The 13,688-nt window shown below is 36.2% G+C and overlaps 1 protein-coding gene across 1 annotated transcript in view; it reads right to left on the bottom strand.

Moving 5' to 3' along the window:
* Positions 1 to 734: 734 nt before the first annotated feature.
* Positions 735 to 13,688, bottom strand: part of LOC140611749 (uncharacterized) — a 93,381-nt gene continuing 80,427 nt past the window's right edge. The window contains exon 29 of the mRNA XM_072788584.1: positions 735 to 3,100. The gene's annotated coding sequence lies outside the window, so the exon portion shown is untranslated. The remainder of the gene's footprint in view (positions 3,101 to 13,688) is intronic.

Here is a 13,688-nt window from a genome sequence, read left to right as displayed (position 1 = left end):
TGCCTGGGTGGCTCAGCAGTGGTTGAGTGTCTGTCTTTAGCTTAGGGCATGATCCTGGAGTCCTGGGATCGACTCCTGCATTGGGCTCTCTGCATGGAGCCGGTTTCTCCCTCTGCCTATGTCTCTGCCTCTCTCTGTGTGTCTCTCATGAATAAGTAAGTAAAATCTTTAAAAAAGAGAGAAAGGAAAATTTCCTGTTGAAAAATAATAATAATTCTTCTTAAGGTTCAAAATAAAACACTAACTACAGATTTTTGCTTTGAATCTATATCTTCTCTGTATATTTCAACATATTTTCATGTGGTCCTTCACTCATGTGCCAAAGAATATTAATCAACTCATTTTTAAAAAAAGATTTTATTTATTTATTTGAGATGGAAAGAACAAGAGAGAACAAGCATGAGCTGGGGGTGAGCAGAGGGAGAAGGAGAAGCAGACTCCCTGTTGAGCAGAGAACTCATGTGTTGTTTGATCCCAGGACCTTGGGATCTTGACCTGAGTTGAAGGCAGAAGCTTAACCAAATGAGCCACCCGGATAACCCAAATTCAGCCATTTTTAAAATTAACTACTATTCTTCAACAAATCTACACAGAGTCATTTATAATTCCCAACCAAAAAATAAATCATTTTAGTAACAAACTACTTGCAAAGCTCTTCCTTTGGACTGATAATCTATTCAAATAAGTAAAGTACAGGAGAATGTTGATCTGTTTCTCTGAATGACACAAAAAAATCATGGTGGCTTACAGTTTTATTAGATTCATCATTTTGGTAGTAACATCTCATACAGAATTCAGATTTACAGGCAAATTTACACATACAAGAGCTTCTCTGAATATCCTAATTGTTAGGGCTTTTTTTTTAACAAACTTAGGAAATGAAGATGAACAAGCCCAGAAAAATGTAGTAAGTAACCTGGCTGGAATGATTCAACAGGAAAATTGGACATAGTGCCTTATGGTAGAGCTGCTGCAGAGTATTCTCTTGAGGCGGGTGCTCTGCCAAAATCCTAATGCACCACGATGACCATTTCTGAATTCATAAAGTATGGAAGGGCCACCATATAGTGTTATATCCAACTGTCATGAAGTTTGAATGATTATGTGTATGCATATAGTCTTTAAAAAATATTATCATCAATGTCATTACCTCTTTCCATATTAGTAACCTACTCTTACCTCGCTAGAGTGTCTTAGCTGATTGGGAAGTTCCAACACAGGATCAGTACATAGTGATGGAATCAGCCCCTATGCCAGAATAAAAACTCAGGTCTAGAGAGGAATAAGGAGAGAGACTGGATGATGGGCTTTAGAAATAGACTAGGAACTGACACTACTCTGCTACTTTCTGCCTATGTAGATATCCTTCCTTATCCCATGGGCCTCAATTTCCTCATCCGTAAAGCAGAAAATATAAAACTTATTTATGCCTTGGATCGTACTGCTATTTTCCAATAAGTGGCTAAGAACACATAAAAGAAACAACAATACCTCACATCAATATAGCACTTGGCAATTTTCTAAAAATATCACGTACTTTATCAGATTTTCACCTTCTGAGAGATGGATGAAAATGTCAAGTGCATTTCCAAGTACACTGGGTGGAGAGACTCTGCCTTGGAATCAGACAGACCTGACTTGGGATTCTGGTATACAACTTATTAGCAATGTATCCTCAGGAAAGGTTATCTTAACTTCATTTATTACCTTATCTACAAAATAGGATCAATAGCACCTACCTAAAAGAGTAATTCTGGATTAAAAAATCCAAAAAAATCTGGGTCCATCTCCCAGAAGAACACCTCCAAGCTGTGCACATTTTACCGATGGGGGAATTGAGACTAAGCGATGATAAACAATTGTAAAGCTCACACTTACCAAATCCTAGAGCCAGTCTAGAACTAGAACCATGAGAAGAACTGGCATAGTGAACTCAGGAGTGAAATAGAATGAGTTCATCTATATAGCTTTCAATTTTCCTGGATAAAACATTTCTTAAAGGAGGCTAAAACAACCCAATGCATTTAACGGCTAAAGGGAATTTGTCCTCATATATTTCTTTTATTTCTTCTGCTTAATTTTCAATGACTCACAAAATAATTTCCTTTCTTTGGCCAGACACCTATTATTTACTATGCTACCTCAATCTTATGAGCAGGAAAAAAACTTATATTCTGTTATGTACATCTGATATTAATATACTCATGAAATAGCCACTTATATGTCATATACAAAGTAAGAACACTTAATTAGGAGACAAGATTGTTCTTCTGGCTTTGGATTTCCCATGTGGGCCATTTCACCTTGGGTGAGTCTCATCATCTTTGAAACTCTTTCACTTAATCTGTAAAATAGTGTAGGTAGACTTTATAATCTCATCCCTTTCAGAAGTAGATTCAATCACAGGTGAAATAACATCTTTCCCAAGAGCTTTAATGAAGTTAAAGAGAAATGCATATACAGGATGATGTGATCATTGCTGCCCCTCTCAGACCTCACCCTATGAAAAGGACAGTTGGTATGGAATTAAGAAAAACACTTAAGTGGGGTATGACAGTGAAAAAGTGGAATACACAATCTTGGAAGATTGGGGGAGGGGACTTCTCTGAAATTACACAGGATCATGTAAGCCACCATTTGATAAGCTTTTACCAGTGCAACTGCTTCTGTATTGTGGCAATAGCTAAGACCAAATAAACTCACAATGCCTTCCAGTCTAATTCTTTCTGATTCTATCACTATCACAAAACATTTACTCCTGGATATCTAGATGTATCTACTTTTCAAATTTCCTATCTCCTTCCAACATCCAGCATCACTCACAAATCTCCACTTTCTCTGACAACTTGCCCACTGTCCCTTTTCAAGTACCATACCCCACTAAGATTTCATGATCTCATGCATTTGAGGTTCAGTTCTGCTATTTCAAAACAGCAAATGTAACTATCTCTTGTTTTGTAAGGAAATATAGTCCCCACTGTGCACAAGTAAATATAACTCTAGAAAAGGCAATGGGTGATTTGGTATTTCAGCTGCACCTGTCTGTGACTTAACTTGGTTTCTCTTTACTTGTTGGCAGACTGCTGTCCACATGTGGGTGCTGTAAAAAAAAAAAACATATGACTATGAAATTGGCAAAGGCATAATTTAGTGTATTGAAACGGTAGAAGATAGTGTCAGATTATCCAGCCAAATTGACTAATGACTAATCAATAGAGTAGGAAATAATCTTCAAAATTCCTAAAGTTACAAACTGAAACTATAGCAGTATGGATGAGGAAAGTTTGAACTCCTACTCAATTATCAATAGAAGTAGGAGACAAGTTATACAGTGGAGAAAATAAAATATAATGAAGTAGGAAGTAAGAATTCCATATGTAATATCCTTTCACTTAATTCTTCCTTACAAAAATCCTAATTCAACCTCAACCTGTATATTAACATCAGTTCTACAGAGTTCAAAATATAAAGCTGAAAAATATCAGGAAAAAATTATTTCCACAGTAAAATTCACAAAATATATCATTAATACTCCCCTAACAATACAAAAAATCTTTAAAATGAACACTGGGTGTTATTCTGTATGTTGGCAAATTGAACACCAATAAAAAATAAGTTTATTAGTAAAAAATAAGAAAGACCTAACTGTAACAGAGCATTGCATTCCTATTTATTTACTCCCAACCCAGGAGGGGGGACTGTACCAAGTTGTGATCTAGCCCAGAGTGGTGTGTGTGTGTGTAGGAGGTGTGTACTATATCAGGCTCGACCAAGTGACTTGTATTGGCACATGAAATGTGCCTGGAAGCAAAGTGAATCATGTCCAAGAGAATGCTTCAAGAGTCGTCATGTTTGGGTGACTGTTCTTTCCCTTCTGCCAGAAAAATGCATGTCTCTTGTAAGTGTTGTTCCTTTACACATCAAGTGGAACCAAATGCTGGAAAGAGGCACAGCCTCCTGTACCCCACACTTGCATGGACAAGAACTAAATCTTTGTTGCTATAAACCACTAAGACTTTAAGGTTATTTGTTTGAGCAGTCTTCTTGGCAAAAGTTGGCTGATACAATGACTTAAGCAAAATAATACTTTTTAAATTATTCCCTTGGTAAAAATAAAGCATCTTTTAATCAAGGATATTTATGTGAAGCAGAAAAATGACAGGTGTATTCAAAAGAGTGAACTGTGCAATATAAGTTAATTTCATATTTATGGCACATTCATCAGGTCGTATTAAAAAGTGAAGTTTCAAACAAATGTAAATGTTTCTTTTCTTTCCTTTTAAAAAAGATTTATTTATTTATTTGTGAGAGAGAAAAAATGGAGGGGAAGAGGGAGAGCAAGAAGGAGAGAAGCAGATTCCCTGCTGAGTGTGGAATCCTACTCAGGGCTGGATCTCACAATCCATGAGATTATGACCTGAGGTGAAATCAGGAGTCAAATGCTTAACCAACTGAGCCATCCAGGTGCCACTAAAATGGTCTCTGATGGTTTTAATAATAGCTAATAATCAGACACACAGCAAGGAAACAATTTAATAGGATTCCTAGGAATGAGATACTATATTAGGCAAAAAACTAAGTCCATAAATAAAAAACAACAATCACAAATCACTAACATATATGCTATCTTTCTCTGAGGGGCTCAGGCAAAGACAGTAATCTTTAAAGTATCTTACAAAAAAAAATCTGACATGGAAAAAAGTCAACAGAAAAGACAAGAGAATAAAAAGAAAACTCTGTTACACAGAAAACATGTGATTTGATCCTAGGAAACAGGTACTCTTCACAGGAAAAAAAAAAGTATACCTCAACTATTTTACTTAGGTAAATTATCAATCTCGACAGGCCAAGAAACTTTAGAATAAGATTATGTCACAGAGAACACAGTGGCTATTTTATAGACAAGCGATTAGAGAGCATATTGTGTTCCCAGAGCATTTTTGCTCTATTTTACATCAGAAGTTTTTTTTTAATTTTTTTATTTTTATAATAAATGTATTTTTTATTGGTGTTCAATTTACCAACATACAGAATAACAGCCAGTGCTCATCCCGTCAAGTGCCCCCCTGAGTGCCCATCACACATTCACCATCAACCCCCGCCCACCTCCCCTTCCACCACCCCTAGTTCGTTTCCCAGAGTTAGGAGTCTTTATGTTCTGTCTCACTTTCTGATATTTCCCACACGCCTCCACCCCAAGATTGCTAGAACTCATACAGCAATTTGGCAGCGTGACAGGATACAAAATCAATGCCCAGAAATCAATGACATTTCTATACACTAACAATGAGACTGAAGAAAGAGAAATTAAGGAGTCAATTCCATTTACAATTGCACCCAAAAGCATAAGATACCTAGGAAGAAACCTAACCAAAGAGGTAAAGGATCTATACCCTAAAAACTATAGAACACTTCTGAAAGAAATTGAGGAAGACACAAAGACATGGAAAAAAAACCTCCCAAGACACAAGAGTCCAGGGCCAGATGGCTTCCCAGGGGAATTCTATCAAATGTTTAAAGAAGAAATCATACCTATTCTACTAAAGCTGTTTGGAAAGATAGAAAGAGATGGAGTACTTCCAAGTTCGTTCTATGAGGCCAGCATCACCTTAATTCCAAAACCAGAAAAGACCCCACCAAAAAGGAGAATTACAGACCAATATCCCTGATGAACATGGATGCAAAAATTCTCAACAAGATGCTAGCCAATAGGATCCAACAGCACATTAAGAAAATTATTCACCACGACCAAGTAGGATTTATCCCCGGGACGCAAGGCTGGTTCAACACTCGTAAAACAAACAATGTGATTCATCATATCAGCAAGAGAAAAACCAAGAACCATAGGATCCTCTCATTAGATGCAGAGAAAGCATTTGACAAAATACAGCATCCATTCCTGATCAAAATTCTTCAGAGTGTAGGGATAGAGGGAACTTTCCTCGACATCTTAAAAGCCATTTACGAAAAGCCCACAGCAAATATCATTCTCCATGGGGAGGCACTGGGAGCCTTTCCCCTAAGATCCGGAACCAGACAGGGATGTCCACTCTCACCACTGCTATTCAACATAGTATTGGAAGTCCTAGCCTCAGCAATCAGACAAAAAAAAGGCATTAAAGGCATTCAAATTGACAAAGAAGAAGTCAAACTCTCCCTCTTTGCTGATGACATCATACTCTACATAGAAAACCCAAAAGCCTCCACCCCAAGATTGTTAGATCTCATACAGCAATTGGGTAGCGTGGCAGGATACAAAATCAATGCCCAGAAATCAATGGCATTTCTATACACTAACAATGAGACTGAAGAAAGAGAAATTAAGGAGTCAATTCCATTTACAATTGCACCCAAAAGCATCAGATACCTAGGAATAAACCTAACCAAAGAGGTAAAGGATCTATACCCTAAAAACTATAGAACACTTCTGAAAGAAATTGAGGAAGACACAAAGAGATGGAAAAATATTCCATGCTCATGGATTGGCAGAATTAAGATTGTGAAAATGTCAATGTTACCCAGGGCAATTTACACGTTTAATGCAATCCCTATCAAAATACCATGGACTTTCTTCAGAGAGTTAAAACAAATTATTTTATGATTTGTGTGGAATCAGAAAAGACCCTGAATAGCCAGGGGAATTAAAAAAAAAAACATATCTGGGGGCATCACAATGCCAGATTTCAGGTTGTACTACAAAGCTGTGGTCATCAAGACAGTGTGGTACCGGCACAAAAGCAGACACATAAAAAAAAACCTGGATACATAGTTCAATGGAACAGAATAGAGAACCCAGAAGTGGACCCTGAACTTTATGGCCAACTAATATTCGATAAATTAGGAAAGACTATCCATTGGAAGAAAGACAGTCTCTTCAATAAATGGTGCTGGGAAAATTGGACATCCACATGCAGAAGAATGAAACTAGACCACTCTCTTTCACAATACACAAAGATTTGAGACTTGCCAGACTCCACAATTGTGTGAGCCCATTTCCTGTTTTGAAATAAAGATTTTATTGATTGATTGATTGAGAGCATGCAGGAGAAGGGGCAGAGGTAGAAGATAACAAGTTTCTAGATAAAAGTTGTGGTTGTTTTGCCCTCCAATTTATAATGTTCTCTTAAGGATAATACTTTCTTCTTAAATTATAGCCATTTACAGATTTTCTTAAAATCCATTCATGTGCTTTGGAAAGAAATCTAAAATTTGCTGTCTGCAAAGAACTATTAATGCTATAAAATTTGTGTTCATTCTGGGTGGCCTGAGGCACCATTTTTTTTAAGGAAAATGTTAGAAGGGAACTAACATTTAGGAGATTGGCTCAGAGATGTTTGAAAGTTTAAGAGGAGTGATGACTATGGATGTAGTCTGCATGTTTGCACACAAACCAATCAAGAATAAGCTGACCCAATTATCTAGACATAACTGTGCCAGTCTCTTTGGGTGCAGAAGCCTGTGTTCTCCTAAGAGAGACAAAGCTAAAACATACTACACATTTATACCAATATTTTTGGGTTCACAAAACTTTTTGCTCAGACCCAAAAATAAAATAATAAAGCAAAAAGTATAAAAAAAGCGTTGAGCTGCTTGTTCAAGGCTGTGGAGTGACCAGAGCAAGGCTCCACTGATTTGCTTAAATTTCCCACTGCTCTAGCCCTGCTCTGGTACGTGCCATGGAGAACCACCTGAGAACCATTCAGAAGTCACATTTTCTATTTCCTCATATTCTAGAACCCGTGGATTACATATGTGTTATCCATAAAAAGCATTTGATGGGTAAACAGAGAATTGCTGAAAAAGATATAGATATATACACAGACAAAAGAGTAAAATTGAAATTTCAATTTCAGAAAATGTAAAATTAAAAAATGAAACGTGCCTTAAAGACTACATGTCACAAAAATCACAGGAAAATGATTATAATGCTACAGAAATTCACAAGAGAAAATGCCAACATGGCTGATCAAATCAAAACAGACTTTGTTGGGAAGCTGACTCTATAGGTCGGACATGGATGGGAAGAGGACAAGAAGGGAACTGTCTAGGGGTAGCAAGAGCATGAGCACAAGTGCTAGAGCAGAAATGACAAACTGAGAAATTAGGAAACTTGAGAATTTTCCACATCTTTGAGTCCTGACTTCTCTGTGCTTAATACCTTCTTCAACTCATTTCTATCTTCTTGCATTTTAGTATAAGGAGTCAGGAGGAAACAAGCTCCTTTAAAACTTTCCTGAGCAATCTACTCAGATAAATATCCGATTTTATTGTTCCAAGTTCAAACTTCCACAAAATACTGGAACACTCATTAAGACAAGTTTTTGCCATTTCATGACAAGGTTCTCCTTTTTTATGGTTTCCAATAACACGTTCCTTATTTCCATCTGAGATCTCACAGAAAAATCTTCAACATCCATATTTCGAACAATCTGTTTCTGATTAGTTATGTATTCTCTAAGAAGATAGAGTCTATCTCTGAAGCTCTTGCTTTTATTTCTGAACTCTTACCAGAATCGCCTTCAACATCTATTATTTCTACCAATAGTTCCTTCACAGCAATGTGGGCTTTTCCCAGTGTGGCCCTCCAAACTTCTACATCCTTCCCCCTTACCCGGTTCTAAAGCTGCTTTGGCATTTTTAGGTATTTGTCACAGTAAGACCTACTTCTTGGTACCAAAATCAGAGGGGAAAATGAATGAAATGACCTTTTTAAAGATTTTTATTTAATGAAGAGAGAGCACATGAGCGAGAGAGAGCAGGGAAGGAGAGAAGGAGAGAAGGTATCTCAAGCAGACTCCCCGCCCAGTGAGGAGCCCCATGTGGGGGCTCCATCTCATGACCTGAGCTGAAATCAAGAATTGTATACTCAACCGACTGAGCTACTCATGTGCCCCTGAAATGATCTTTATTGAAAAAATATAAAATTGTATGAATAGGAAAAAGATCTGATTAGTAATCCCAGAAAACATATAGGTGTGGAAAAAAGAAAAAATATGAAAGTAAAAGAATAGACTCTAGAATGACCAAGGTTAAGGAATTAAACTGGAAAAAAGAACTGAGAATTTTACCCAGGATGCAGTACAAAGAGGAAAAGTGAAAAGGTTGTTTGTATCGAGTGTTCTTTGAGAATCATTGTTTCATAAAATTTTAATGGATTCTAGTAAGAGATAATAGAGGAATATTGGAAAAAGTGGTCAAAGACATAATAGCTAAGAAATTCTAATATAAATAAAAATTGACACAGAGGATACAAAAATATGATTTATGAATCTAACAAAACTTAGGAAAGAAGAAAAAAGGAACCAGGAGAAATCTTTGATGAAATAAAAATACAAAATATGGTTTGTCAGTATAACTCGAAATACACTATAATGACAATAAATGTAATAGATTAAATCGCTTTAATAAATATCAGAAATTATCAGTGTGGATATAAAAAATCAGTTATATGCTGCTTACAGGGGACACATCTACACACACAACCTAAAACAGAAAATATAAAAAGAAAAAAAAGAAATAGACTAAGCATATATGAACCAAAAAAAAAAAAGCTAGTGCAACAATATCTGTCAAAGGCGAGTATGAAGTTGAAGCATTAATGCGAATAAAGCAAATAAGTTATAATTTATAATTCATGAAAAGGCTATAGAAATTATAAATTTGTATGTGCCTAATAATATAGACATAAACCATAAAACACCAAAAGCCAGCAACTACGAAAACTCAGAATTACAAAATAAAAGTGAAAAGCTCACAGAGGGATCCCTGGGGGGCACAGTGGTTTGGCGCCTGCCTTTGGCCCAGGGTGCGATCCTGGAGACCCGGGATCGAGTCCCACATTGGGCTCCCGGTGCATGGAGCCTGCTTCTCCCTCTGCCTATGTCTCTGCCTCTCTCTCTCTCTCTCTCTCTCTGTGATTATTACAAATAAATAAAAATTTTAAAAAAAGCTCACAGAAGCATAATGGCAAAATTTAACACCTCTCTCAGAAACTGCACATTTGGAGAATATATAGAGAATTTGAGTAACACGTATGACATAATTGTGAGTTTCCATATCCCTGCACTCAAAAGAGAATACAACAGAGAATACACATTCTTCTAAAGCGTGCATGCAACATTTTAAATATTTATAAAATTAACTGTACACTCTCAGTCACAAAGAGTCATAGTTATTCAGACCATATTATCTGATTACAGTGCAGTTTAATTAGAAATTAACTATTACAGCTAGTAATTAAAATCCTACAGGTTAGAAAATCTGAAAAAAAAAAAAAAACCAAAAGCTTAAATAATGACTAGGTTAAAAAAGACTTCACAAGGAAAATCATAAACTGTAATGGTTTTATCAACAAACTAAAATATTAAAAATAAATTTGAGAGGTATAGCTAAAGCAATACTTAGAAGTTATGAATAGTCTTAAATATATTTACTACAATTAGCTAGCATTTAATCCAAGAAGCTAGATGAAGAAATCAAAGGAGTAAGAAAGTTGAAGCAACAGAATTATAAAAACAAAACACAAATTAATAAGCCTGGGAAAAACATTTATGGAGATGATTTAAAAAATCAATTTCTTTGAAAGCTAATAAACTAGGTAAGCCTCTAGAAAGTTTGACTAGATGTGTACACACATAAATGTATCATCATATAATGGAGTACTACTGTTCAGCCACTTGGACTGAGTGAACCAGATCATCAATACAGAGGAATCACAGATAAAATTGCTGAATGCTAAGAATTTCTGTACTTTAGGGACCTCTGGGTGACTCAGCGATTGAGCATCTGCCTGCCTTTGGCTCAGGGTGTGATCCTGGTCTGGGGATCGAGTCCCGCATCTGGCTCCCTGTGAGGAGCCTGTTCCTCCCTCTGTGTCTCTGCCTCTGTCTATCGGTATCTTATGAATAAATACAAAATCTTAAAATTTCTGTCGTTTGTTTACTTACTCATTTAACAGTGTTCTGTATGTTTACATATACAATTCAATGTGTGCGTTTGTGTATGCATGGGTATGTGGTAGATATTTATATGATCAAGTTGCCTACAACATGTTCTTCAGAAGTATGAAGCACATGGTGAAGTGTAAGCATTTTTAAATCTTCCAAGAATTTAAATTGATGTATGTGTGCTTGGAGTTTCTTTCTTTCCCCTTTCTCCTAATCCTAGTCTTTCCTTGCACAGAGATAATTATTATCCTGAGGATGGTGTTGCTTTGTTTTGTTTATTTATTTCCCAACTAGTTTTATACTTTTACATTTTGGAAAACCTCCCATTCTTATAAAGCAGTTTCTCTTTATCCACTTTAAGAAATTACAATTTTCCTTTGGCAGTTTGGTTTTTCTACTTGTTTCTTTTATTTGACAAAGGAATGACTTCATTCTTTAAAAGAGTAAGCCAACTAAATTAATACTGACATTGAGGCCCAAGACTATGAAGAAACCAATTTGCTCGTAGCACCAGTTATGCTATGGGGAAGTAAAACAAAACAAAACTGGAAAATAGTCACCATCCACTATAAATCTTCAGAGTATTTATTGGCCCATTCGACTAGCATAGAAAGAATTACAGAAAAATATAAAAGGCATTGTTCAGTGCTCTCTGAAAAAAAGCTGGTTTCTTGTACTGGTATATATTCCATTCACCAAATTCTTACATGTTCCTCGTATGAATAAAAACTGAGTGTTATTAGAGAGAGAGAGGGAGAGAGAGAGAGAGAGAGAGAGATTCATCATGGTAATTGATCCACCAATTTTGAGAAATAGTTTTCTTATACTGGTAGCCTGTGAGTAACTTTCTTTCTGGAATAAAGTAAGATAGTCATTCTAAGTACCTTTATTTTACTTTTAGACATGTTTAACCTTAACTGTATCACTAAGTGCATATTAACTAATGATTACACACATCTTACTCCCAGGTATGGTAAAGGCCAATGGGGAACACCTAATTGCCTGTCACTCATTCTAGATTATGCAGTTAGATCCTTTTACAGTTTATCAGAGTTCTCAGGATCTTTTCTTCAAAATTAAGAAATGAATTGCTGTTCTCAGAGATATTATGCTGGAGTATCCTGAGGGCAAAACTAACATTTATTAACTATTTCCCTATGTCAGAAATCTCTTCTATGAGTCACAATTGACAAATTAGTTGTTTCAGCTTTTCTATACCTCCTTGTATTTCTATCTCCTCTTCTTGTCAATTTCTTTCTTTCCTTTTTTTCCAATATCTTCCTTGGTTTAAAAACTCACAGATGCCTTACCCAGCTATGTGTTTTGCCCCTTTTATTCTGGATTGTTGATATTTAAATTTCATACAAACATGCAATTATTCCCAAATATATCACACCAATATCACGTTGTTTGTATAATGAATAAAAATAGTCTATCCAAGAACATGTGACTCAGCCTGTGAAGTCATATCTAAAACAATTACTCAAACCTATGTCTTATTGTCGCCCCCTAAAATTTCATGTGCTGTGTTCAACCTCATGTTTTAAAACTTGCAGTTTCTACCAGTCTCTATAAAATCTCTATACTCTTAGAAAATTGAACATATTAATTCGTACATTTTTTTGAGTAGACATTTAGCCAGGCTTTAAAAGTACTATAAAACTAACACAAGATACAGTTGTTTACCTCAGGAATTTGGATTTTCTGTATAACGTATGAACACATCAGCATAATTCCTGATGGTCAAAGCAGCATGTGAGCCACTGTCTAGTAGGGTTAGGTGCTCATATTTTATAAAGAAAAAATTAAATTGAGATCAGAAAGGCTTTGTGAAATTACTGGGATTGGAGAACCCAAATGGCTAGCCTACATAGTGTGTGGCAATGCAGAGTCCAAGAAGAGGTGAGAATTATAGTAGAAAAGTGAGTGTGCTGTGTTCAGGAACCAAGGATATGTCTGACCCAGCTAAACTAAAGGATCTGCACTGGGAAAGAATGAAGACAATACTAATTACTAGAGCAGGCTGCATTGGGGAGGATTTTAAAGATGAGATTTTTTTTTTTGGACAAAAAAAGGAAAACACCAAAGATTTATTGAAATCCATTGATGGCTTCTAAGCAGGGAGTGGAATGTTAAACTATGACCTAAGAAATAAATTTAGAGAAATGTTTATTAATATTCCAAGGAACATTAATTAATGGGGTCACTTCGAAAGGGTCAAATAATGTCAACTAAATGTGGAATAAACTGGCACATTTGACTTCCAAGAGGAAAGCATGAACTTCCCAAACCTATTTGACAAGGGAACCCTTTCTGGGAAAGGGAAAACAATGCATGGATCATATATTCTATATGCACTGATACCACTCTCAGTCTATACACAGGCATGTGTAAGAAATGTACAGTTCTGTAGTACTAAATAGCTCACTTGATGTCTAGTTTGATTCTCTGGTCCTGGGAAATTGGTCTGTACTCCTGTTGCTGAGGCATGTCTTTCAGACCCAGTGGCTTTCTATTTCTTCCATACTATTCTGGGACTGATGGAGATACTTTTACTAACTGATCTGTTCCATGTTGAGGTATAAGAAACTCTGCGTGGATGTAGAGGGCCCCATCTCTCTTAGACATGTCAGCTCACTATTCTGTGAGGAATTTCTGCTTCCTTTTGGTTTCCATCCAGGAATGGTGCAGATATCCCATGTACCTGCCTAGTGGTTTTGGGCTTTTCCCATGAGATTGCCA

This window comes from Canis lupus, chromosome 20 (assembly GCF_048164855.1).
Source record: "Canis lupus baileyi chromosome 20, mCanLup2.hap1, whole genome shotgun sequence".
Lineage (NCBI taxonomy): Eukaryota > Metazoa > Chordata > Mammalia > Carnivora > Canidae > Canis > Canis lupus.
This window is presented reverse-complemented; position numbering and strand designations above follow the sequence as displayed.